The 25,869-nt window shown below is 35.0% G+C and overlaps 1 protein-coding gene and 2 long non-coding RNA genes across 7 annotated transcripts in view; 1 reads left to right on the top strand and 2 right to left on the bottom strand.

Annotated features, from left to right (window-relative positions):
- Window positions 1-25,869, top strand: part of LOC105837833 (zwei Ig domain protein zig-8) — a 159,615-nt gene that overhangs the window by 79,639 nt on the left and 54,107 nt on the right. For 2 of the 5 annotated variants that reach the window (XM_036292627.1, XM_028194018.2), the window contains one exon: window positions 11,772-11,821. The gene's annotated coding sequence lies outside the window, so the exon portion shown is untranslated. Of the gene's footprint in view, window positions 1-10,096; window positions 10,857-11,771; window positions 11,822-25,869 lie in introns of those variants that run through there. The other 3 variants (XM_028194019.2, XM_012682947.3, XM_012682948.3) reach the window with 3 other exon arrangements.
- LOC114255404 lies at window positions 1,699-8,755 on the bottom strand. The gene is made up of 2 exons (XR_003626689.2): window positions 6,838-8,755; window positions 1,699-6,011 (listed from the first exon to the last, which is right to left on the bottom strand). It is a non-coding gene; the product is annotated as an uncharacterized LOC114255404 (long non-coding RNA).
- On the bottom strand, window positions 12,072-13,476 carry LOC114255405. Its single transcript, XR_003626690.2, has 2 exons — window positions 12,557-13,476; window positions 12,072-12,489 (listed from the first exon to the last, which is right to left on the bottom strand). It is a non-coding gene; the product is annotated as an uncharacterized LOC114255405 (long non-coding RNA).

Raw genomic sequence — 25,869 nt, 5'->3', positions numbered from 1 at the left:
ATTTCTCGCGTTTCAATACAAAAAAAATCTCGAAATGTTGCGCCTTTTATTCTATTTTGTACGATTTTTTATAAGAAAAATACATATATTTTGAATATTCCATCTTCTCTAATTTACTCATGAATGAGTGACTTTATAAATATACTTTCGTTCTGTTATTTAATTATCTAAAAATCTAAATCATCAAATCAATATACTTCTCATATGATTTTATTTCCCACATAGGTGTAGAATTATTATGTAATTAAATAAACCTTATATGCATAGTAGTTTATAATGAACATTTAATATAATATTTTACATTTTTAATTATATTTCAGTTTCGTCAATCTCTTACTGTTGACTAAATTTTTTGATTCAGTAAATTTATTGTATTAGAAGTCAAAATTATTAATTTGATTTGATTTTTATTCATTTTAACTTTATTACAATTCAAATTAAATTTGCGCAACTCATCTGAGACTCTTTGTTCTTTTCACCCTGAGGTTTTCTTTACAGTGTACGCAAGAGATATTGATTACTTCCGGATTCGAAGGGTGGTTTACATGACAGTGATTTCTAGAAGGGAGCTCAATAGTTCGTAACGGGTAATTAAATTTTTCGAAGAATTTACGTACACAGAGATATCGGAATCATTATAGGCGTGATTGGTGGCATGTCGATAATTAAATGAAAACTTCGCTCTATAATCGCTCCGCTTTTAAATTGTCATACGGGATCGAGGCGCGTCACGAGCACACATTTGCCATATAATAAATTATTGTGCGGCCAAACCGCATCATCAGAGCTAATCCTCGTATCGTGCTTCCCTATTTCCACATTTCCCCTAATATACTGCGATAGTATAGCCTTGTGAATTGACGCGATTCGATACTAAAATACAGAGTATTCAGCTTGACATGCATGCTTATCACACACGTTCATGAACAACGCGCGCCGCTATTTTATTAGCTCGTGAATACGTCGTTTGAACAAAGACGTTGATTAGAAATTTACTATACGTCAATGTGCAAGACTGAATCCTATGGTTTGCCGATAGCTTAATTTATACTCCAACTTGCGAGACGCGCGATAATGGACAGTAAATAATTTGTTCGCAAATTAACGATTAATTTCATTTTGTGGCGAACCTGTTCTCTGGGGCAAAACGCTCTCCGTGATTTAAGGGAAAAGATAAATTACTACGTTGCCCTACACAAAATTTTTATTTCCAGGACAGATGATAAATGAGCAGGATTTCGTTAATTTCAATGTTTGTCCTTATTTATTTGTATATTTATGTATACTTGCATTATGCATTAAATTGAAAACGTAAAAAAAATTATAATCATTTTCTACTACAAAGAATCAATATATTAATCGTGAATATTATACGTTCAATATTATAATCGAATATTATAATCATGAATGTTATACGTTCGATTTACCGATAAATTGACATTGGATATTTATGATCTTGCAATTGACATAAAATGAGTATCAAGCTGAGAAGATTGTACATTTACATTTAAAGCACTTCGTAAACAGGTGAATCCAGATAATGTATCTGCTATGAAAGATCATTGTGCCATGATCGTAGTATCATCATATACAACACGCGGTGCAAGATTCAGGCAGCTGATTCGATTTTGACGAAGCCACCGTCTATATGGCGTTACGCTAAAAATGGAGATTCCGGGAATTTATGGTTTTCATTTCTTGGACGGTGCCGGACGTGTTATTCGCGGTGCACGTGACGGAAATATTCAACGAGTCAAATGTTGGTTATCATCGTGTCCTACTAAAAGGAGCACAAATGTTTCAGAACCGAGCAGCATACACTGATATATAAGCAGCGTCTCGTATAAGAGAGTAATGATTTTGTACTATAACGTGAAAATCATTATCTCCTCTGTTTTTTTCCGTCATCTAAACTATTCATCATGCGATTAGAAATTAAATACAATGGAAAATCTTGAAATCTAGCAATCAATTAGTGAACAATAATCAACAACTACTCAATTAACAATCAACAAATTTGATTTAAGATTTTTTACGATTGCTTAATTTTATTCCAAAATTCAATATTTAAACTTCACTTTTCACTTCATCACATTTGATCAATTTTCAATTCCCGAGTTTTTGCCTATCTATGTGACAACTATCAATTTTATACTCAATGTGAATTATTATAAAAATCGCAAATATCAGTTGTAGCTAGCTCTTGGTATTGCCTTCTTCAAAACACTTTTCCTATTCTGAATGACAAGGGTGATAAGCGTCTTATTACTCCACAGAGCGATCTACATAAGTACGATCCTTTTCACAGTATAACGAGCATTTTAAAGAAAGCTATCGGAAAAAAATAGGGAAGAAGGAAAGAAAATGCGATACCACGGCGGACATACCGTCCCACCCTATCTGTTCATGTGCCGGAATAGGAATCGACCGCAAAAGTATCTCGTCTTGCGAAAGAGGCCCATTTCCCAAGACGACGTCCGCTAGAGCTGCTTACAGGGGAGCGTCAACGAAGCGAATTGGGTCGGTGTTCTTTCGACGATCGATTCCGGGTTATGCCCAGGCGTCGTTGCACTAAGAGAAGTTCAAAGTTCATATGGATGTCGCAAGCGTGTCCTTAGAGACTAGAGTATTGTCGTAGGATTGTCATGTAACATTGTCATGTAAGGCAACTCGATCTGAGTTGCGAATCTGAAACGGCCCGAAAAACGGCCAAACTCATGCAAGACGCAATCCCGAGAATGTAGATACCAAGATGGTTTCCTTTTGTCGGAGATAACGCAGTCCCCTCCGGCTTGTAGTCATAATCATATAGATGAGAAATCGCGTGAGAAAACAGGAGATCGAAATAGGGGAAACGCACGAACAGCGCAATCTTTGCATTTGCGAATAATAACATTGGTTTACAAATTTTTACCTGAATTTTCGTGCAAGAAAAGGCAACAACCCTTTTTACCGTATTTTGAAGCCAAAAAATTCAAATCTGCCCCCCCCCCAAAAATTCTAGATATTTTAAAATATAGAACATTGCGAATGTATCGTCATTTAATTACAAAATTATCGCGCAGAGCTGTTGTTTAATTTATATTAAAGCATAAAAAGATAAAAGATAATGTAAAACTAGTTCAAACTATTTCTACTATTTGTGTAATTGCGTTATTAGAAAGAAGGGCCGTATAATCACAGAATCGCTGAAATTTATATTACTTTTTTATATAACAAACGCAAATTAAATGCTCAACGTTTCTGATTTGTTTTCTAATTTTATTCAAACTTTACTATATATATATATATATATATACACAAAATGTCTTATGTCTCAAAAAGCTGATTTAATGTAAATTCAGCGTCGAAAATTACCCTCAGAAACAGTCTCTTCATATGCTCTTGCATAAAACCTTGCAAATTACTTAGTGTAATTTGCATAATCATAATTAGAAAGCCAAATTAAAAATTGTACAAAAAGTAAATTCTCATTACAAAATCGTGCTTTTAAACAAGAATGAAGAAATTTAATATAAAGAAATAAAAGTTTTCCGTTCTATATTAATCTTCAATTCTTACCCCTTTTAAGTTACAAAAGCTCATTTCTTCCAGATATGCTTCTTCTAGATATAACCCAGATATAATTCCAGATGAAATAGTCAATGTATTTCAGATTTAGTCAAATCTCTCACATTACATAACACATTTCTCTCCCGCGGCATCGAAAGCTTTATGTTTTCAAAACGGCAAAACAATATATTCGATAAGTGAAAGGTCTATCGGGAACAGAATTCGACATGTTCATGTTTTAAATCTAACTTCGACGATGAGATTTCATTTATACTGCGCTTATTACATCCACACTGCCGTCGCGAATTCGCGGCTGTATACGTGCAAAGCGAATACGCCTGAGCTCGCTCACACGGGCTGGCAAAGAGCCACGGAGAGACTCGCGGAATTCTCGTGGGAGGCTAGAAGTAAAAGCAATTGCCCCACGGTACGAAGAAGTCGTGTCTTATTTCTGCTACAGGCACGCCCGCGGAAAGTCGGACGACCCCTGAGAAGAGCTTATTATCCGTTGCGAACCATCGCGGGGTGAACGAGTAGTGCCGGTGACGAAAAATGAAAGACGAAGAGAATTGGAGGTGAAAGAGACCGGAAAAGAAAACGGGCGGAAAGAGAATGGCAGGAGAACGCGGAAAAGAGAAAGTGAGAGAAGGTGGAAAAGGAAGAATAGAAGAGAACCCTCGACGTCGTTGTCGTCGCCCTTCTAGACGTCGACCTGTTTCATGTTTCTCCAAATTTCCCCGGATTCACGGTACGAAATTCTGACACAAGCACGCGTAATGCTAAGTGGGCAACCATTAAGGCTGAGAGATGATGACGCAGAAAAGAAGATATAATGATTTAGAATTGTACTTATGCGACGCGTAATTTATTTCTCCTCAATGCGATGGCGTCCATTAGACAGATGAACACGGAAGGATTAAAGAACCGGACCGAGACATTTATCTGTCCAACGTTTCAACTAACGTTTTCCACAACGCAAAATAGAATCGTGTATCGTGTATCGTTTTCTTTAAATATAGAATACAACATTGTTAAATTAATCGTGTAACATTGAGTTATAAAATAAAGTATAAATAATAAGTACAATTCTTGAAAATAATATAATATACATTTTTAAAGAATATTAATATTTTATAAGAAATAGCAAAATTATTAATCTTATGCTTATATTTTTGCGTTTCGTATGTTTGTAAATCACAAAAGTCTTGCAAGTTTCACTTAATTAAGTAAATTGCGTAAGGTATTACTGAGTAAAGCATTAACCAGATTAAAACTTGCATTTACATACACCATTACAGAAATCTATCTCATCAATTTACAAAAAATTAACTCTATTGCATATTAAAATTATTTCTTATACAGAATAATCTTTAGAAATTTAAAATAAATTCTTAAAATAAATTTTTTAAAATTGTTAAAATATCATAAGAAGAATCAGTAATCGCACGTTATAGCTTTTCTTGTGAATACGTATTTCTTTTTGTGTATTATAATATGATAAATAATATAAACTATAAGTAAACTATAATTTCATTAATAAATTGCAAAAATATAAAATAACAAATAATAGAAAATATACATTGTATTAATATTATTCGATTAGTCGAATCTAATGTACAATATTAATTTGGATAATAAAAAATTCAAAATAATTGCAAAATACCAAAGCTGTGATGAATATTATGAAAATATACGCGCTTCTTGCATATTTCTCCCATTAAATAATCGACAAAGATGACCTGGATTATATGAGTTCTTTTGTAGTCGAAACGCATTATATAGAATCAGAAACGGTCTTAATTCCGGCGAGAATAACGGCCGGTCGACGTGATTAACATATCTGTAGCAACGAAAAAAAAGAGAGAACAGAAAGGAATGAGTTGGAAGATGAATACACTACCGATAGTTGAAGGAGCCAAAGGGAACAAAACTGCTGGCGATGGCGAGTAAGAGATTGAAAGAAAAAAGCTACGGAGAACAGAACGAGCAAAAAGACGTGAGGATGCCTTGGTGTCATTGTCGTACTTCTTACCAGCCATACAAAACGATCTGTTCTTGCTTCCCGAATTTTACCGATCTAAATGTCTTAAAGATTTTTAAACAACTACAGATATCTAAAGTAAAATTGCTGAGCGATAATATGGATAAGAATATCGGCAAAGATATAATACATAGACACTCAACATATTGTGTATATATACGTATATATTACAAAGAACCTACCCTCTATTTTGCCTTGTTACTTCTTATCATTTTTGCTTTTTTATCATAAAATGCTTTTATAAAATAAATTTAACGTAGATATGTTATAAAAATTATTTCTACTATTCCTACTATTCCTACTCTTCTCTCTTTTTTTTCAATAATTTCGATAATAAATTTGGAATTGTAGTTTAAAATAGAAGATATGTGACTGACCAATACGATGCGCAGCAGCGGAGTTGTAACTGCATCTCAATCTACAACATATAAAAATAAAATCCAAATTAATAATACTCCAAAGAAATTCATATTTAAATATTTTAATTTAATAATATATACTGCATGTATATTACTTGATGTCTTGCAAATAAATGCTAAACAAATGTTACATAATTTTTTAAAAAATTATGCACTGCATCTATCAAATCTTTTTGTAGTCTGCAAATAAATATTTTAAAATATTTATTCATACAATTTCTTCTGCAAAAAAAATTCAATTGTTACAAACAAATATTCATAAATCTTAAGAAATAATTTTATATATTGTGCTTCATCTTATTCATACATCATCTTATTCATATATTGCAAATGGATTTTAAAAAATGATTACAAAATTTCCAAAAAAAAGTTTCTAAAATATATAGTTAAAACATTTTATGTAAAAAATTTTCCTCTTAGATTGCATTCATAGAAAACAAAGACAGAAGGATGTCAATAACACTTTGAGCGTGAGTCGGACCGCAATCTTATTGTTAGATACATTGAGAGAAGTTTCCAATTAAAAAATTAAAAATTGATTGGTGAGATATAAATTCATTTCACCGAAGTCTTTATTTAAATACGACGAGATGTTATTCGCCAAATAAATCAAAAAAAAAAAAAAAACAAGGAGAATAAGATACATTTCGCAAGAAATATATAATTTCGTCATTACAAACCTATTTCTTTATAAAATATCGAAGAAAATGTTAACACTCACTTGCTAATATTTCGACTGTTTTCAGTCAGTGTAGCTCAGCCGGATAATAGAGAACAAATGATGCTGTGAATTTGGATAACAAATAAGTTAACGAAATACTTTACCTCAAAGTTGCTCCGCCGTCGCCCGATGCCTGCCAGGCCTCCGCCTCTTCTCAAGTTTACAGGTTCCCCCATTGCTACTTCCTCCCGGTAGTCGCACAACACTCACGAAAATAAGGTTAATTACGCGCGCGCACTAATCGGCAGTATACAACGATCGCCACGTGTACTTTACACGGCACTCCCGACATTAATCGCACGCGACGTGCACTTTATCACTTTACGACGGAAGACTATAATACGAGAGAGGAGAAAGACCGCGCACACACGAAGCTTAAAACACAGCGTTTATTGCGATTTACGAGCGTGCAGCTTATCGTCGCGACGACGCCACGCGAGTCGTATCGACACTTGATAATCGGACAAACGGAGGACGAGCGCTCTGCAAGCTTCACTCCGATATCCCGCGATCCGTGGAAGGTGGAGGCTACTGACGAAACCGAATTAACTTCGATAGATCCCGATTACCTTTAATCAGCCGCGACGAAGTTGCCAGCAAAAAGAAATTAGAACGGTTTGTTTTGACGCCGTCTTGTGGTATCATTCCATAATATCGGATATATTTTATGGTTTGCAAGTTGTGCCAACAACACTGTACACCGCCCGACGACGATTCGTTCCTTGGCACCCCTCGCGGGGTAAGAGGAACGTAAAAAAGTAGCCCTGGCGCCATCAACTGGCAGCGGCTGACCGGGGATATTTATCGACCCCGATTATCGATCGCGAAGTAATCGCTAGATCGATAAGTGTACGTCCTTCTTATCACGCGAGGGGCACCGAGTGGACGAGTCCATTGTCCGGCAAGGTACGTACGGTAGAAAATATTTTGCATTTATGTTAAAACCCGAGATACGCGATATATATGTTTAAATATAACACAAATCGTCTAACCACGTGTACCTACGGTATTAATCGTCGATCAAAATTAATCGGAATTGATCAAAGTGGCTCCCGGGGATCGATTAAGATGCTCAAGGCGCGATAAATGTGCAAGCAAAATTAGCGCGCGATATTACCCCGAACGGATTTTACCCCGTGATACGCGTGTGTTATTAATAAACGGCGTATCGCAGTTTTTCTCTCGCGACTGAAACACTGAAATATGAGCACATTAGCCCGCGGCTCTCGCGTTCAAAGGTGCACGGCGAATTACATTGAATCGACGAGCCCGGCGAAAGCGTTAACGCGCGAGACACATCCGATCATCGAAGAAACAATTCTCGCGCGTAAATATCAAAGTGAAATAATGCGATAATTATATAGCCCGCTGTCGGCTCCGCGTCGGTGGTTTCCGAGCAAACGGTCAAACGAGAGCAAACCGATGCAAGTAAAATATATATATCTGCTCGACAAACAACCGTCGTCCGCGACGCGAGTGACTCGGCACATTTGCAACGTAGTTAATTTATTCGCCACGGGCAAAGCGCGGCGCGGTCGCCTCTCTTTCACTTCCTTTCCGTCCGTTTCCGCCTGAGCCGATGACGAGAGGGTGTAGGAGGAACATGATACGACTTCGCAAGTTACGTGATACGGCCTTTAGAAGTTCCTTCTGGAGTGAGGTGAGCACGAGAGACGTTTCCCTTTGGTAACGCGTTCGAGAGGGAGAGAGAGAGAGATACGTTTACCTCCGACGACGATAGATTCTCTCATAGAGCGAGCACTACGTACGTATAAGCGTTGGCAATCTCTAATCGTCCGTGCGGAGCCGTGCATCGCGCTCGGTAATACTCGTTGCGAGGGGTAATAGCATAGAACGGTTTAACTCTCGCCTCCGAGACGCAAGGACGCAACCAGCCACGTCGCTCGAATGACGACTAATAGTCACCGTACTCACCATAGCACGCTCGTCGCGATAGTAAGTAAGCGCGGGGCGGGCGGCGGGACGTGACGTGGCAGGGCGTGACGTCGCAGGTCGCGATCTTGGGGTACGTACGCAATAAAAAAGCGCGCGCAAATCGTGGTAATAACACGACCGTTCTGTGCAGTAACGTGAACGCGGTCGTAAGTGGTCGTAAGGCGCGATATTAAATGCCCGTTTCTACCGACACACACACACACGCACATTAGCCTTTAATCCCGGTTTAATTTTCTTTCTGTCTGTTTTTCTTTTTCAGGAATCTGGAAATTCTGAAATGTTCTAAGAATAAGGACACCGAGATTAAAGTTAATTTACATTTATAGAAATGGATAAGGAAGAGAGTGCCAAATGGGTGCCATTTTTAAGTAGAAGTGCCATTTAAGGTAGTTCTATCATGTAGAATCGGATTTTGCGACTATCTAAAAAGAGTCCATTTAAAAATTTAGATTATATATTTGAATTTTACTTTTTTCTTATATAGTATGAACTTGGCAAAAATACAGCTGCTATCGAAAAACTTGAGGATCAAGATGTAAAATGCGATTCGCGATACAAATATTTTGAGGCGTTTGACCAATTAGAACAAAGAATTGTATTAATTGACAAATGAAAGAATGTTTCGAAACGTTTATAGTGTCAAGTAGATCTCACCATAAGCAATGAAGAAATCAGTTTGAATTTGTTACCGCTTACGTTATACTTTTGAGTTTTTGACTATGAACAGCTGACTTATCGCTTAAGTTTTTCTATTTAAATTTACGTGCCATGGCCTTTACCGTACACAAATAAACTACTACCAAGGCTAGCTAAGCCAGCAAGTGTATTATTGTGTATTCTCGTGGGGATGACGCGTGTACAACGGTTTATAACAGTATTATCATGAGTATACGTATCTCTAACGTCACTAAAGAAACATCTCTCGCTAACCTGATTTTTTTTTACCGTTCACCTTTGGATTGAAAGTGCGAAGTATCATGCACATTGCTGAATCTGCGATTTGAATATCAGAGACTTTCGACACATTGAACGTTTATTAACACACGCATTTCGTAGAATTCCCTAAAACACATATATTACGCGAAAATTTGTGCGTTTTAATTGGCATCTTAATTAATCAGAAAAGAATTTTACTTCAACAGGTTTTTCCTGATTGATCGAGAGATGCAAATTCAAATGCAGACGTAATCGTTATAATTGCTAGTGCAATTGATTTTATTGATTGTATCGCTTTATCAAATTATTGTGCAAAGGGAAAAAGATTGGTAACATTATCAGCAAAGTTTTAGTAATACAAGTCTGTTAGCATTGTTTGCACTTTTTGCCACTCAACATTTTTGTTTTCTCTGTCTCCAATAACGCTTGAATGTATATTTTGTTTCAAATATTTTTACAGATTTTAATAACAAATCTATAATATCACAAATATATGAAATGAAAATCGGAGTAATATACTTATTGCTTCTAATGTTTTAAAAAACAGAAAGCTTCGATACATTATATATTATTTATTAACGATATATCATTTATCAATGATTCGTGCATTTTGCAAAGATCATCTAATTGAAATGTATATGTGTCAATTTCGCATGTGTATCATACAATAGTTTATGACGTCTCTTATTCAGTCATTAATCTGATTTTGTCAGTTGCATCGGTTTATTGCGCGTCAGACGCAAAATTGGCATCAATTGTCTTCGAATTGTTTTGCAGTTAATATAATGGCTACGGTCGAAACATTCTTTGATTGAACAATTACTAATATTCTTTGTTCCGATTGGTCAATCAAATACTTCGCGGCATTCGTAATGGCAAATGGACCGCACCTAACGCATATGATGGTCGTAAGTCTCTGAGTTGCATACGGCACGTTCAAATAGAAAGTACAATAGCAAAAGCTCTGAATTTTAAGCGGTGTGAATCGATTCTTTTCATGTGATAAAATGACAAATATGTCGCGTGCAATTAACGTCGGAAGTATAGCGCGAAGGAAGTACGCGATTGTCGTATACCGTTGATTAATGCAAGTGCGTAAATTAACCCTATTTTCGCGAGTGTTACGCAAGTACCGGCGTAGCGGAAAGCAACTACGGAGAAACTTAATCTTTGAGAGAGAGAAGGAGGGAGTAGCATCGAGTAACGGTAGCGGAACAACTTTTGATTAAGTGTAATTTATTACTTATCTATTATCTTTTACTCGTAAAAGTTATTTATTTGATAATCTAATTAAAAATTAAAAAATGTCTATACCCTTATCCAGTAAGCATAAAATATGTCGTATTTAATATTGTTTATAACAATATTTGAAAAAAAACTTTGATCACAACTTGAAAATAATGTTTTGAAACAAATCATTATCAATCTTTTTAAAACGTTTATGCAATGTTACTTTAAAACATTAAAAAATACACTTGAAATCGACACTTCTGTATGCTACTATAAATGTTTTTTGCTTACTGGATATAAAGTTTCAAAAGTGTGCTCATCTCTCGGTTACATGGCATCTTTTTTTACGTGGTTTTTATTTACGCGGTACATAATCCCTCCGTTTATGCTTTTACAATATGCAGTATCATTTTACACGATCTTTTTTAAACGATCAGAAATATATCTTTTTATAGTATTTATTGAAAATATTCTATATCAGTGAATCAAAAATTTTTAATTGACTGCACTTATCACATTAACTGGTTAACTGATTTAGAGTATTGATAGCTACAACAAATAAAATTTAAATTTGTTTTTCTTAACTGTTATTTTTTTCTGCAAATATATAAAATTAATATTATTTTGCAACATATGTGAACTCTTCTCTTACATTTTATTATTTATTTTTTTATTGGCTAACTCTATTTATGCAATTTTCAATTGAATAAAAAGAAATCATATGGAACGGACTCCGCGTAAATCCAACATATATATTTTAAGAGCTATTTTCTAAAAATTCTGCAATATTATCTTGTAAAATTTGCAAGATACAAATAAAATATTTGCTAGATTTTTAAATATTAATTTCTTTGGTTTAATTTAGATTATGTATAATTTAGATTATTAATTTAGATTATGTATTTGTATGTTACAGATTGACGAAGTTACAATGCATTTACAACTCCACTGCTGCACATCGTATCCGTAAGTCATATTATTTCTTATTTTATATCATACAAGTTCGAAGTTTAAATATTAGTTATTATTTCGTAATTAATTAAAAAGAAATAAGAGGAATAATTTAATACGCTTAAATATATAGGTTTAATATAACACATTTATATTAAATTTATTTTTTTTTTAATCCGAAAAAAACAAAATTATATTAAATTTTTTTTAACTGTTAATGATACACATAAAACAAGATAAAACTTGATAATTGATGTTTATATTATTTATCTTTCATTTACTTTGTATTTTTGTCACTAAATTTTGTCACTAAATGCTATTTATATTAAATAAAAATATAAATGATATTAAGATTCAATTTAAGTGACCGCTTACGCATTTAATAACTTTCTTCTATTTTTTCAACTTATTAACTTTTTTTATCATAATTTTACAATGCATAGGTGAAATGTTACTTTTCTTCAATTTTTAGTAGCTGGTACTATTTTTTCTTTGAGTGCAGCGAATAGCCAAAGTAAAATAGAAAAAATTCTTTGTGATATGTATACACATTTACATAACATACAGAGTATATCTGTTGATACGAGTACATCTTCGTTGATATTTCCTTTTGTATTATCGCTTTGCAACGCTCACTTTACTTCAAATACTAAAAAATGTCTAAGGTTTAGATCGCAAAAATTCTGTAAGTGAAAAATAAACCGTTTTATAGCTACAAAAATTAGAAGAATGATATCGAAGTGCTCTCACCCTTTTTGTTCGTTTTCCGCAATCACCGAATGTAGGCTATTCTCATGACGATGTAACAAAATGAAGAAAATATTAGAAGCGCGTTCCTCTTCCGGGCTCGAGAGTTATGAACGTCGTTGCGGACGGATGCGCGTGACCTGGGATGAAAGCGCAGGTGCGATGATGAACCAAAAACAACGACCGTTTTTCATTGCGCTTAGATACAGGGAAGCGTGCAATCTGTTCCCGTGTAGCGCGTGAGTAAAATCGATTGGGAGGGATACGATGAGGCCGCGCTAACGCCAACGCTCGGGGTTTGTCGGGGTTCCATTAGGCGCAACGGTAACGCCCGGTGGTCCGTGCAGCGGAAACTCTCCACTCTCGTGCAGCGCACGCGACATGCACTCGCAAGCGTTTCGTGCTTTGATAACAGAAAGCGCAAAAGGATTAAGCGATTAACCTATTAAACCTAAATAATCCCGTTAAATAATTCCGTTTGATGCTCTTTTAAAAAAACATATATATTATTTTTCTCTCCCCGTTGACAACTCACGTCCGCGTATTTACCTGTAATCGGAAAATTTTCCGTTTCGAGAGTACCAATGAGTATAACGCGAGTTTTGGCGAAGATACAAAAGCACTTATTGAACCTTTCTTTTTTTCCTCTTGAACGGATATAAACGTCTTTATAAGTCACTACGGAATGGCACGTGAGTGGAATCAACTGGAAGTTCCCAAAGCGGCTCAGCTATAATTCTTGTAATGTGAAACTTTTATCTTTTTCCGTGATTAAGACGCACCACAGATTACTCTCTATAGATAATTGCGGATAACACGCGAAATTTTGGAATAAAGAGACAAAGAAAAAATTGGTATAAATATACATTTGTTAACATGTAAAAAAAATTAATTTAAATTAAATTACGATCGCTAAAGCAATAATAAATATTTTTGTAAAGCATGACGCTTTATTTTCTATATCGATTAAAGAATAAAAAATTTATTTAATGTATTGTACAAAAAAATAATTTTTGCTAAAAATATTGAAAAATAAGAAAGCTCAAGAAAGATACAGATTTGGAAATAATTTTCTTAGAATTGTAGAAAATAATGTTCTTTTTTAACAAAATAATTATGTCGGCTACCTCAAGCATGATAAACAAGGCTACAATAGTTTTGACATTCTAACAATTTGAATATCGTACAAGAATTATTTTATGATAACTCAAAACAAAATCATTTTCGGATCAAACCGTTCTTCTCCCGTGAACAGATATTGAATTTTTTCTCTTTGCCTCTATTTTTCTCTCTTTTGCTTTATTATTTTTTATTACTAACGATTATCATCTATTTTCTTTTATGTTCACAATCCCGAAGATTGTATGCGTTTTCACGCGATCGAGCGTGATGTGTGGTTAGCTTTATCACCATTTCCAGTTCTTGCATCGTAACTTAATTATTTGATCGATAGAATCTTCGGGCATACTGACACATTCCCGAGCGACTTCGATAATGAAATCACACGAAATTCTCACGACTGGGTGAAAGCGCACGATAAAATCGTGCGGCAACGGTAAGAATAAACGGCAGGCAAAGATCGATTCTTTTCACCTCGGATAGTTAGAGCTATCGGTGCGTTAGAGCTACTATGAGGAGCTCGAGGCGGCGCGTGAGTGGAATCAATTGGAAGATAGGAAGGTAGCGTTGTAGCATCCAAGTAGAAGTTCCATTAAGCCCGAGCAGCTCAAGAGGCAGCTCTCTTCGTACACTTGGGTAGCCTTGCGACCGAATGACGCGTGCTCGCAGCTGCAAGACGATCAGGCAAGTTTCTCGGAACTCGGACTCCCGCGGTGCTCCACGGGACAATGACTTGTAATTAAGGGTAAGATCGACCGCCTGATATTCCGCGATCGTCCGGAAACTACGGGCGCCGGAAGCTCTCTTCTAATGGCCGACAGCGATCGGCTGGGTAAAAACGGCTGAGTTATTTATTTCACGTGGAATCTAACTCGGCTAAGCGCTCATTCGAGCGAATGAGTCGTCCGATTTGAAGTTGATTAGTTTCAAAATCCGTGCTAGGTAGACGTACGCCCGGGGTTATCAGTTACGCGCGAGAACCTCTTTACTTAATTTCATTTCTTGCTCTGCGATTGCTGGTGAACAAGCATCTGGTAATTGCGACCGTTTCCCTTCTACTGTGACAGAAATTTCACAGAGATTATAACAACGGATAGGTAAACATGTAAAACCTTTTACATATCTAAGGAACTGTAGACATTTTTAAAGATCTCCAAATCGAGAACCCGAACAATACATTTAACGTTGTTCCGGCACGGAGAATGCCCTCGCATATTAGAGCGCAGCACTCTTTCGGCACGAAATTCTCTACACACAATAGGAAATTCCACAGATATTTTAGCTTTCAACTTCTGACGTTACAAAGCGCGTCCCCGGCGCGTCCTTTTGGTACGCACAAAGATCCGATCCGTGCGAAATCGTGGGCGCGAATCGGTCCGCTTATCCAAGCGGAACGCGAAGGGCGAGAATCGTCTCGAAGACAAGACCCCCGAGGAGAAAGAGAGACGTTTCCTCTAGAAACGTTCGGAGGAATGCGAAGTTCAAGAGCTCTCTTTTCATAGGTAAGGGGAATTGAGAGGGAAGGTTACGACGACGTGGCTGAATGGAATCGCGCCATCGGTTGTCCGACACGTGATCGGAATACCTGGGGCTCGTCTCTCCGTTGCAGGGCTTACGTTTCCGCAAGCCGTGAAGCTCGGATGTAATCAAAGCGTGTGTATCTCCTGTCTCGGCAGAGAGGCATCTGAGAATGGTACCAAACTGCGGAGAATCAAATCGGCAGGGTCGAGATTCGCAACTGATTATGATAGGGATCCTTTACGACGGTATCGATCGCTCGACACGATATATATCCCACGGTGGCTCGTCGTGGCTTTGTCGGCCTTGCTGCACGTTTCACGAGTGAAACACAACGCCGATTGATATCATTTCCGCAACGGAAATCAGCTGTGCTGAAGGAGAACGCGTAGTACCCGGAAATATAAACGAGGTGGTTTCCCGGGGCGAATTCGTGGGGGGTGACGCGCGTGATAAACACACGCGGGATAAAAAATTCTGTATATTAATATATAATATCGTGCTATGAAAACGATGTTTTTCCTGACACGCGCGCAACAATTTGCTGCCAGTATTTAATCGAAATAACTCGACAGTTAATTACGTTGTCAGGAAGTGACGCTATTGTATAGTTTCATTATTTACGTCGTACCACGCGAGCACCCGGTGCACCTTGGTAGTAGAATTTCACGGAGAAAATTCGGCGGACGACCTACGCTACATACAGCCATCGGCATCTCTTTTCGTACACTCGTCTCGAATCGTCTCGATTTGTTTCCACGTCTCTCGATTCGCTTTACTCGGTGCCTCAGTTGCGCGAAGCTTTTACAGTGTAAATGGAGAGTGCTTCCTATCGGCAGCAAAAAAACTAACGGAACAAAGTGCTCCGTGATCCGTTGGTGTATTAGATAGCCGTGCGATATCCGCCCTGTATCGATCTACAAACCGCATCAACTTTGTTTCGATGACTCAGTCAATCAAAGTAACGATTGACCTCCCTCAAAAATCTTGAACTTATAAGAGCAATTATACCGTTGTCAAAAATAAGTAGTTCATTATTTTATTGCTTTCGTAAAAGAAAAACGAAGTTTAATAATAATCTTGATAACGTGAATGAGAAAGGAATGGACAAAACATTTATTGGTAGCTAATAATTAATGGAACTGTGTAATTTGCATTATTGAGAGTACGCGAGAGATCTCTTGTTTTCTAACGAGTGTTCATTACGGTAGCGCGCGTTTTGCATAATACGTGCGAGAGATAAGACATAAAGACAATTGGCGTGGCGAATTATTATTGTTCGGTTGCAGCAATAATTTCTTGCATACGCAGAAACGTATTTTGTCTTAATTACGAATCTTATCTGTTTTCTATAGAGTAAAGATCTAATTTCTCGACCTGTACCTATTTATGCTAATCGTCATTAAATTTGATAATCAAATTAATTTGAGATTATTTCTAGCTTTAATTTACTATTGCGTCTAATGTTCAACAATTCACATCGATACGCAGTTTAAAGAACTAAAAGCTATATATTTAATAATTGATATAAAAGTATAATATTATTAAGCATTAAAATCGAAAACGTATATTTTTATATCAATTATTAAATTAATGTATTTTACAGTTTTATCGAGAAATAAAATAGCTTTTATTAAAAGAACTGTAAAATATATTAATTTAATAATTGATATGAAAATATCTGCTTTGAATTTTGGTGCTTAATAATATTGTATTTTTATATCAATCATTAAATAACACAAGAAATATCTTTTGTTATTTTGCTGAAAAAAAAAATTACTTTTGCAATTATAATTGTGTGTGGTATTACGACTTAAAACAAAAGTAATGTATAAATTATTTTTGTTTATCATTATAATGTGCTTACACTTTATGGTTACAGATTCTTTGTTATATCCAAAGTTTTATTCGTACGGTAGGATCTCAAAAAGAAATTTAATTAGCTCATTAAAAGCTTCGGCAATGTCCTGACAACGTAGCTAAACGCCTTTTATATTTTCGTGCTGACAATAGACTTGCAACTTTGTCAAAGGAAACACGTTTTCGAATAACCGGTTACGATATCGATTGCGCAGTATGCAGAGAACTATATACTGGACTTGCAAATCGGTAAAGGTGAATTTTGACGTTTCAAAGCGTGAAACGAGATTGAGAGCGATTTGTAGAATAGAAAAGAGAAAGAGAGAGAGAAGAGGATATGTGTAGACAATTTAACGAAAAGAACAAGAATGTAAGAGAAAGATGCATAAAAGAAGTATATAAAATGGAATATAGAAACGAATGTATGTGAAAAAGAGAGAGAAAGAGAAGAGTGAGAATATCGTGATAATTAGTTGCCGTTCTAAAAACTTGTACAGTCGGATCAAGTACTTTCTAGAAAAGTGCCTAATTCCACGCTCGACATGCCCCACGGAGGTCGATAGCTTGCACAGTTACACTCCCTTCAATCCTGTTCATACCTTCAACCATACCAATCACCTTCTGCTAGCTTGGCTTTTTGCTGAAACCTTTCCAAAGAGGATCCAACTTTTCTGAGCATGCGATACTCTTCCATTCCCCATTAAGGGTCGCTTCAGCGTCGAAGCGAACATACCTATGTTACACTGCGGGGTCGTTTTTGCACCGATCTCTTTCTCAAGATAAGAACATGACCGACTAAACGCAGGTTTAGAAAAACGTGCCCTCCGACAAAGTGAGAACATTAGGAAAAGTGATGAAATTTCAGAAGATCCTTGTTTTATTTTATTGTTTTATTGTTATTTTTATAATCTACGGCCTCTTTTTTTTTTTTTTTTTTTTTTAATAATTCGTTATTCATTTTTGCCGTGTATGCAAAGAATAGTTATATGATGAAGCAAACAAACCGAAAATATTGTTTTTTGCTACGCGAAGTCCAACAAACTCGATCAGTTTGTTAGCTGATGATTACACGGTTGGTGCCGATGGAACAGGGCACAATTTTTCGGATCCACGAGCGAGAAAAGGTTTATATACCCGCATACTCACGTATAAATTCGTCACAGAGCGAATACGTAGCACGTGCATACGCAGAAAGCGCGTAATTCGGCAGCAGTAAAAATAAAATACTAGCATGGCCGCCAATCGCAACCATGAATGGATTTACTCGGGATTTAAAAGACTGCTAATAACGCAACGAATTCAATGTTACTAAAAAGCGACCTTTTATCGCAATTCTTCTCGATTTGATATTTCCGTCACATTATTTTCTCATATTCGATATCTCATTTCTCTTGTCTCCGGGACGTGATTTAATGCCATTCCCCATACTACATCAAGTATATTAAAATATGTCGATGTAACAACGACTTATTTTATTATAACCTTCGCAAAAATAACTCGATAGTTTCGGAGAACTAATTTTATACAGTTTTTCCATTTTACGATATGCGATATTATTATTCATGTAACATATCAGTTTTCTCGAGATATACATTATATATATTACAGACGACACTCATAAAAATTAATTACAAACTTTTCTCTATCGCCATATAAAACGTTTTTATCGCAAAGTTAAAACTTAGTTAAATCTCTCAAAGTATAACGGCCATAATATTGTTCATAGGTAATTATTTAAATTCTCCATCCTGTGACATCGTCGGTAACGTTGTAAGGATAATAACGTTTACATTGATTTGTAGGGTAATGTAACGTCGTAAAAACTAAAGTGAAAGCTCCACTTTCCGAGCAAAGACATCCCGTGCTACCGCTAGAAATATTTGCTTTAATTTACCGCCAGGTTCACCAATTGTGCGCCAATAAAACGTGCCTTATCACTCGGGAATTGAAGCGATTAAACTTAATTCGATTCCTTAAATCAGCACGTTGAGATTTTAATCAGCCCTTAGAAGCTTCGGGAACTGTCGCGGCCGTCTCAGTAGACGGTAGTATGTTTCTCTTTCATAAGCGCAGCTAAAGACTCTCAGAAAAGAAGACCAAGGCGATATCGTCCCATCCCACGGAGTCTTCTTTCCGACATACTTTCCTCCACATTTTTCTTATTCTTTCGCCTCGTTTATATAGCCTACCCTTATAATTTTATTTATCGTCCTGCGGGATGTTCTGTCTCTTCTCCGTTCTTTCACGCCATTTTTTAAATAGCTTCTCGTGACTTTCTCAAAGAAGTGTCAACCATCTTATAACTTGCAGTAATCCCATTAGGGCGTATTGAAATGATGTTCTATTTTACTTATTAAGAAGAAATCTGCATATACGTACTGAATTATTTATTATATCATTTTATTTAATGATTTTTTTATGAAGTGTTATATTTTCATTAACGCGGTAACATATATAGTATAATGTACCAAAAAGTAAATTTAACTATAAGAGCGTTTATATAAGAGTGTTTAAATGTATTTTTTTTATGTTTAAGATTATCTTAAAATATCCTGTACAATTAAATTTGTTTTTCTTTCTTTATGAACTACATTACTACGTTAATTAATGAAAATATGCCATTCCATTTTTTAGAATCTATAATCTCGAGATTCCGTAAAACAATAAGCATCAAAAGAATATTGCTACCACTAATAATAGATAACATTCCAGTTTATGGCAAATCACATCTCCTTCCTCCACCTTTCTCACGAAACCTCCTTTGAACTCTAACAAACGATAAATTGACGTAACCATACAAAATTATGGCAATCTTCAATAACTCCCTCCCAACGTTCAATTGTTCTAATAACTCGGTTTCGAGCACTCGGTAGCTCTGCTCGCCACAAAACCGACATCCAAGCATCACGAACTAAACTCCACTCTGTCCTACGCATTGATCCGAACGGCATTAAAAGACCCACACAAACCGGCAACATACACGACCGTAGCTTTTTCAGCATCTTCATTGCCTTCGTTACTCTGTAGAGAGAAGGCATTGTATCTCGAGACCGGGATGCTTTGTAACCGGCCAGCTATTTAAAATCCAGCAACGCTACACGATGCCGATAATCGCTATGCCCGTTGGGCGTAATTAGAGCGGACCAGACGAGTTTATTATCTTCCTTTGAGCATTCTAACGAACGCCCCAGAGCTATGTGAAACGCGCGATACATCGAATTGTCTTTGGTCCAGCTTAGGCTTTTCTTAATATGAATTAAGATATTGTCTACATAGCTTGAAACCTTCGATCAATCACGGAATTGCCCTGACGAAAATATAATCGTGATGACATTGAAAACAATGCGTCATACAAAATTGCAATACAATGATATATACCTGTCGATATGACATTTTGTCGTAACTGTTGATCTGTCATGTCTCGTCCTTGTATTCATCACTGTTCAATCCGCGGAAATAAAATAAAACGCTCGAATAAACAATAAAAATACATCTTCTGTACATACATATTAATGTAAAATAATTTTTAATATTTTGGAAACTTAATTGTCTTCCTTTAATTAAAAAAGAACTTTATTTAATAAATCGTATTCATATACGAACAATATTTATTTTCCTTACATTCAAATTTATTACTTATTGATTTTACGGAAAAAAACGTTAACTGAATATATTTGTTTATATAAATAAATTTTAGCATGCGCGCATACTCTTTAAAAAGACGTAAAATAAATTTTTTCACGGAAGAAATGTAATATTTTTTTTGTTCTAATATTTCCTACAAGTAAAAGTACACATTTAAAGTTATTTCTATTGCATTTAATTATGCATATTTTGAAAATAAATAAATAAATTCTTTCGAGACTAAAAATCTACTTGCTTTGTTTACACAACGCATTATCTAAAGTTTTCAAGTTATGTCTCCGACGAGTAGAGTCGACAAGGGGAAACCCCTCTGTCGTGCAAGAATGAAAAGGAAAAAAAAGATATCATTCTAACTGTAAAAGTACGCAGCAGAAGTCACGGACTTTCTTGATTTTCTTCGCATGAACGGCAGCAGATGTAATTTGGCTCGGGGCTGGAGGGCAAAGAAGATTAAACTGTAAAAAAACCAACGACCAGTTTAATCATAATAATTCTAATTACTCGAGAACAAAGTCAGAAGAAAGATAAAGTTACGAGGGTGAAACAGATGTGAGAAAGGGATGAAGAGGTGCGTTAGATTGCAGAAACGATGAGAGAAGAGTTCAGCTCTGTGTCATAATGCCGCGATTATACCTTTTTTTTTGCATATAAATCACTGGGACATGAAGACAGAAAAGTAAAGCTTCCTTTTTTTATCGTTGCGCTAATTTCCCACTCGCGTCGAGAAGAAGTTGCAATTATGATTTGCCTACGTTTCCTGTTCTTTAACATAAATCAGATTCATTCGCTCACTTTCCCTTTTCTTCTCGCTGGCCCCCGTTGTTCTTTCCTCCCTTTCCTCGATCCATTCTTTCAATTCCATCAACCCTATTCCTCGGAAGGTCGTTAATCCTAATTTTCATTCAGTCTTTTCGAGCGTACCGTCTCTCTTCCTCGATAAAATGAGAATTTCGCATCATCGCCAGCGACTATTAATTTTCTTGCCCATATCTTTTCATGAACAATTACGTCTTCCAATTACTCAAAGCTAATCTATAATTAAGTTTTATTTTTGTCTTATTATATTTTACATATATCTAATATTTGCTTATTGATTTTTGCCCTGTTTCGCATTTTTTTCGATAATTTTCCGGTATGCAAGGATTTCACAATTTTACAATGAAGTTTCACTCATCCATAATAAAAAAGGCGGTAACACTTTTAAATAAAAAATCCACATTTTAGACACAACAGATTATAGAATTATATATACGATTATTAGTGAAAATATTTTCTCTTAATTTACTCATGAGAACTTAAAAGATTATATTCTGAAATTAAATGTCAAAAAAATTATCAGTTTTATTATATTGCAATAATATCGATCTGTATTAAACAATCTAATTAATAAAGCAATTTGTGTTAATTAGAGCTACTGTCAACAGCTTATACTTACGAATCTATTCCAAGGCGTGCCATTACATTAAATATTAATAAGCGCTGAATGGATGTGGCATAAAAGACGGGTAGGTCGATGGGTCCTAGCTCTGAACGCAGGATGGACGACGTGGCATAAAAATCTTTCTTTCTTCTCTCCTTTTATAATTGGGAATGTTTTCCAACATTTTCCTTCTCTCCTTATGTAATTGGGAAAATTTTATTTTAGATTTATGTGATTTTTTTAAAATTGGTTGTCTTACTGCAATAACTTTATGAAAAGCTATTATCAAGAAGTTAGCAAAAGATAATTTGGAGATAATAGATGGTTACTTATATAATTATTATTACAATTTATTTTTAAAAATGAAAAAAGTCAAATAGTGCGCGCGTAGAGCGCGCTTGTAATGTTCTAGTTTATTAAAAAATAAAAAATGTGACTATAAAAATTAATGTATGTTTAATTACAAATTTACCGGCGTAAGTTGAAACAAAAGGCGACAGACACTTCTGATATTTAAATGCTAAGTAAAATCAAAGAGAGAGAAACTCCCAGCTCGACGCTCATGAAAACCAAATAATCGCATTGTAGAATACATTTGAACAGCGTTGCCCTTCGGTTCGTTTATCACGTTGTTCGTAAATATCACGGTTTTGTCATTCAATCTGCACGAATGCTCCAGGCAAGGCGGTAAGGATTCTTTGTGCAACTTTGATCGTCGTTCTCATTATCAGTACATCCGTGCGACTGACGAACTATAGTACTCAAAATTTGATCATGGAGCAAGAAATTGCGAGCCACGAAAAGACGAAGCAGCGTTAAATCTGTGCATAGTAGATTTGAAAATCTTATAAACATTGACATATACCTATAAAAAGAGTTTCTTTGGAAGAATACATATATTTACTTGACATATGACAGAAATACGCGATTTTCTTCAGTTCTATTTAAATTCAGTTCTATTAAATAAAAAAGTAATTTAGTAAACTCTTTTTACTAGGTTTAATATTGATAATATTTCTCTATATCTGTGCTTGATATTATTCAAAGCATTTATAAAAGTGTATTCCCAGATATTAATTGCCGATTTTATTTGCAAATATTTAAACATTAATATTAACGCTTATTATGACAAAATGATTTAAAGTATCACAAAATTTTTACAGTGATATTGATTGAAAAAAAACGTTTTGTAAGTTATAAAAGGTTTATTTGCAAAGAACGTCAATTCCCAAACTTAATTTGCAAAAACCTCAGATAGAGAGATAAAAGAGACACAACCATTTTAACAACCATGACCGTTGTAAAGGTGGTAATCGTTCACGCAAATCTCGTTAAGCTTCTGATACTTTCTATTTGCCAGGGGAACATGTTCTATTAAAGTACAATTTTGTGCGGGTATAAAAGTGCACAACGTGTCTCTTTTATGGATTTGTAGACTACTCTTTTTTCGAAATTGCTATACACGTGACGTACAAAATTAAAAAATACAACAGATTGAAAAAGCAATATTTTTTAAAGTATAATTGGTAAAGTATAGTCGCTTGCATATTTATCCTGAAAAACTTATTTAAAAGAATATTTTTGCTAACTCCACTATAGAAATTCTGTGCATGAATATTATGGGTATATGTATATTTTTTTTTTCTTACTCGCCAGAAAATTATAAAGTTTAATTCATACAAATACACAAAATGATGTAGATAAATAGTAAAAATCACTCTATTGAGGTCGCTTGAATAGTCAACGTCAGAGATGGTTCCTAAAAAACATCGTTTTCACTCTTGCTATTTTTATAAAAGAGCATATTCTATGTATAATATACGCTCCTTTATGTATAATATTTTTCAAGTCAGCAAAATATGTATTATATTTAAATAATAAGATTTAAATATAGGTTTTTACAGTCATAAAAAGTTTTAGAAAAAAAGGTCACATAAGATTTTTTTTATAATTTAATTTCTTGATCAAAGAGCATAAATCACAAAAAGACAAAAATTACATTTATTACAGTATTTTGTAAGTATAGTATTAACTTACTGTAAACTATAAAGGTTAGATTTCAATTTCCGAAAATCAACAGTAAAAGAAAATAATAAGAATTAAAAATTTATTATACATACTGAATATTTATATTTGTTGTGCACAACTTATTTTACAAAACAATATTAAAAATTGTCCTGCTCTCTTTAAATTATATATTATCTTATGTATTATTTCGTAAATGTATTATGTAACTAACCATTAATTATATAAATTCCATAAATTACATATATATTATGCAATTTAAATTCTAGATTGTATGTCTATATGTGTATGCCAAATATATTATAATGAACAAAATTACAGTGAAGAATATACGAAAAAATATGAATACGTTGAATTTGCACGGAGTCATTGCGACTTGGTTGAAAAAATTCTATCTAAATTCAACACATTTGTATTTTTTACGGTTCTTGTTTATATATGCAAACCGCACAAAATTGATGCGACAGAATACAAAATTTTGAGCGATTGATAAAAATATATTTGCAGTTTTTCTAGGACTGGTTTTTACTTGCTCTCATTCCTATTTAATTTACATAAAATATATTATTGAAATTATAAATAAATTTTCGGAATTTTTATTATGTTCTTATGCGATCCGATATGAACAGAGAGATCCGAATGGATCCTTCTATGTGATAGTGACAACCCTTCGAACTCCTATCTTCTGCAGGTATAAAAGTTTACGTTAAAGACAATGACTTTCCGACTCTCGTAAACCTCAGCACATGTTCACAATCCAATTTTCGCGAATGCCTCACATTAGATGGAAGAATGATACGATGCGATTTTGATCGGCACTTTTCAACCTCAAAATTGGACAGTCTAAATGGCGAGTTTTCTTATACGATATAACAGTATAAGTATGAATAAAATAGCGCATATGCAATAAATATAAATAATAGCACCTACTATATTATAACACATAAAAATCTGGCAATATATATTTTCGGTATATGATTATGCAATCTGTGATGTAATGAAAATTGAAACTACAGAGAGACAAACCGATGCGTCGCGAAGCTATTTTATGAAAGGTAGTCAGATTTCGCAATAATGCTGCCCTCATCATGTTAACTGCAGAAGATTGCTTGTAAATTTTCAACTCTGACCTGCATGAAAGACGTTCTCCCTTAAAAACTATTATCCTAAGCAAAAGCTGCAGGATTATACTAGACCGACCCGCTGCCCTTATTATCCTTACAGTAGCTGTCGAGGTATATTACGTGGGCTACATTATGGTATATTGAATGGCATCGTAATGCGCATTAAACATATTAGATCGCTATATAGCGGGCTTTAGGTAAAAGCACGAGTAAAAAGGGATGATTTATGCCTCACGTGCAACCGCGGAAATCTTTTTCGCGCGAGGGTATTCCATCTCCCTGTTCTCAATTTTCTGCGGCGCTCACTCGTGTCAGCTTATATGCCATCATATATATAAATAAATTTATTTAATCGGTAGTGGAACGGGCGCGATAAAACAGAATACGACGTTTGCGTGGCATTCGCGTGGAATGTTACGACGGATGTAAATTTAGGCATTAGCATAACACTTGTATGTACAATTACTTAACGTAACTTGTTTAGCTCTTGCGCGTGCAACATGCGTTTGATACACATTAGAGTGATTGTTAATCGTCCTGCAACATTTCGTTAACGAAACCAACGGTTTTTTTTTTAAATTTTTATATCCAATTTTTTACCCAAC

This window comes from Monomorium pharaonis, chromosome 10 (assembly GCF_013373865.1).
Source record: "Monomorium pharaonis isolate MP-MQ-018 chromosome 10, ASM1337386v2, whole genome shotgun sequence".
NCBI lineage: Eukaryota > Metazoa > Arthropoda > Insecta > Hymenoptera > Formicidae > Monomorium > Monomorium pharaonis.
Note: the sequence above shows the minus strand (reverse complement) of the source record. Positions and strands in the feature narration are given on the sequence as shown.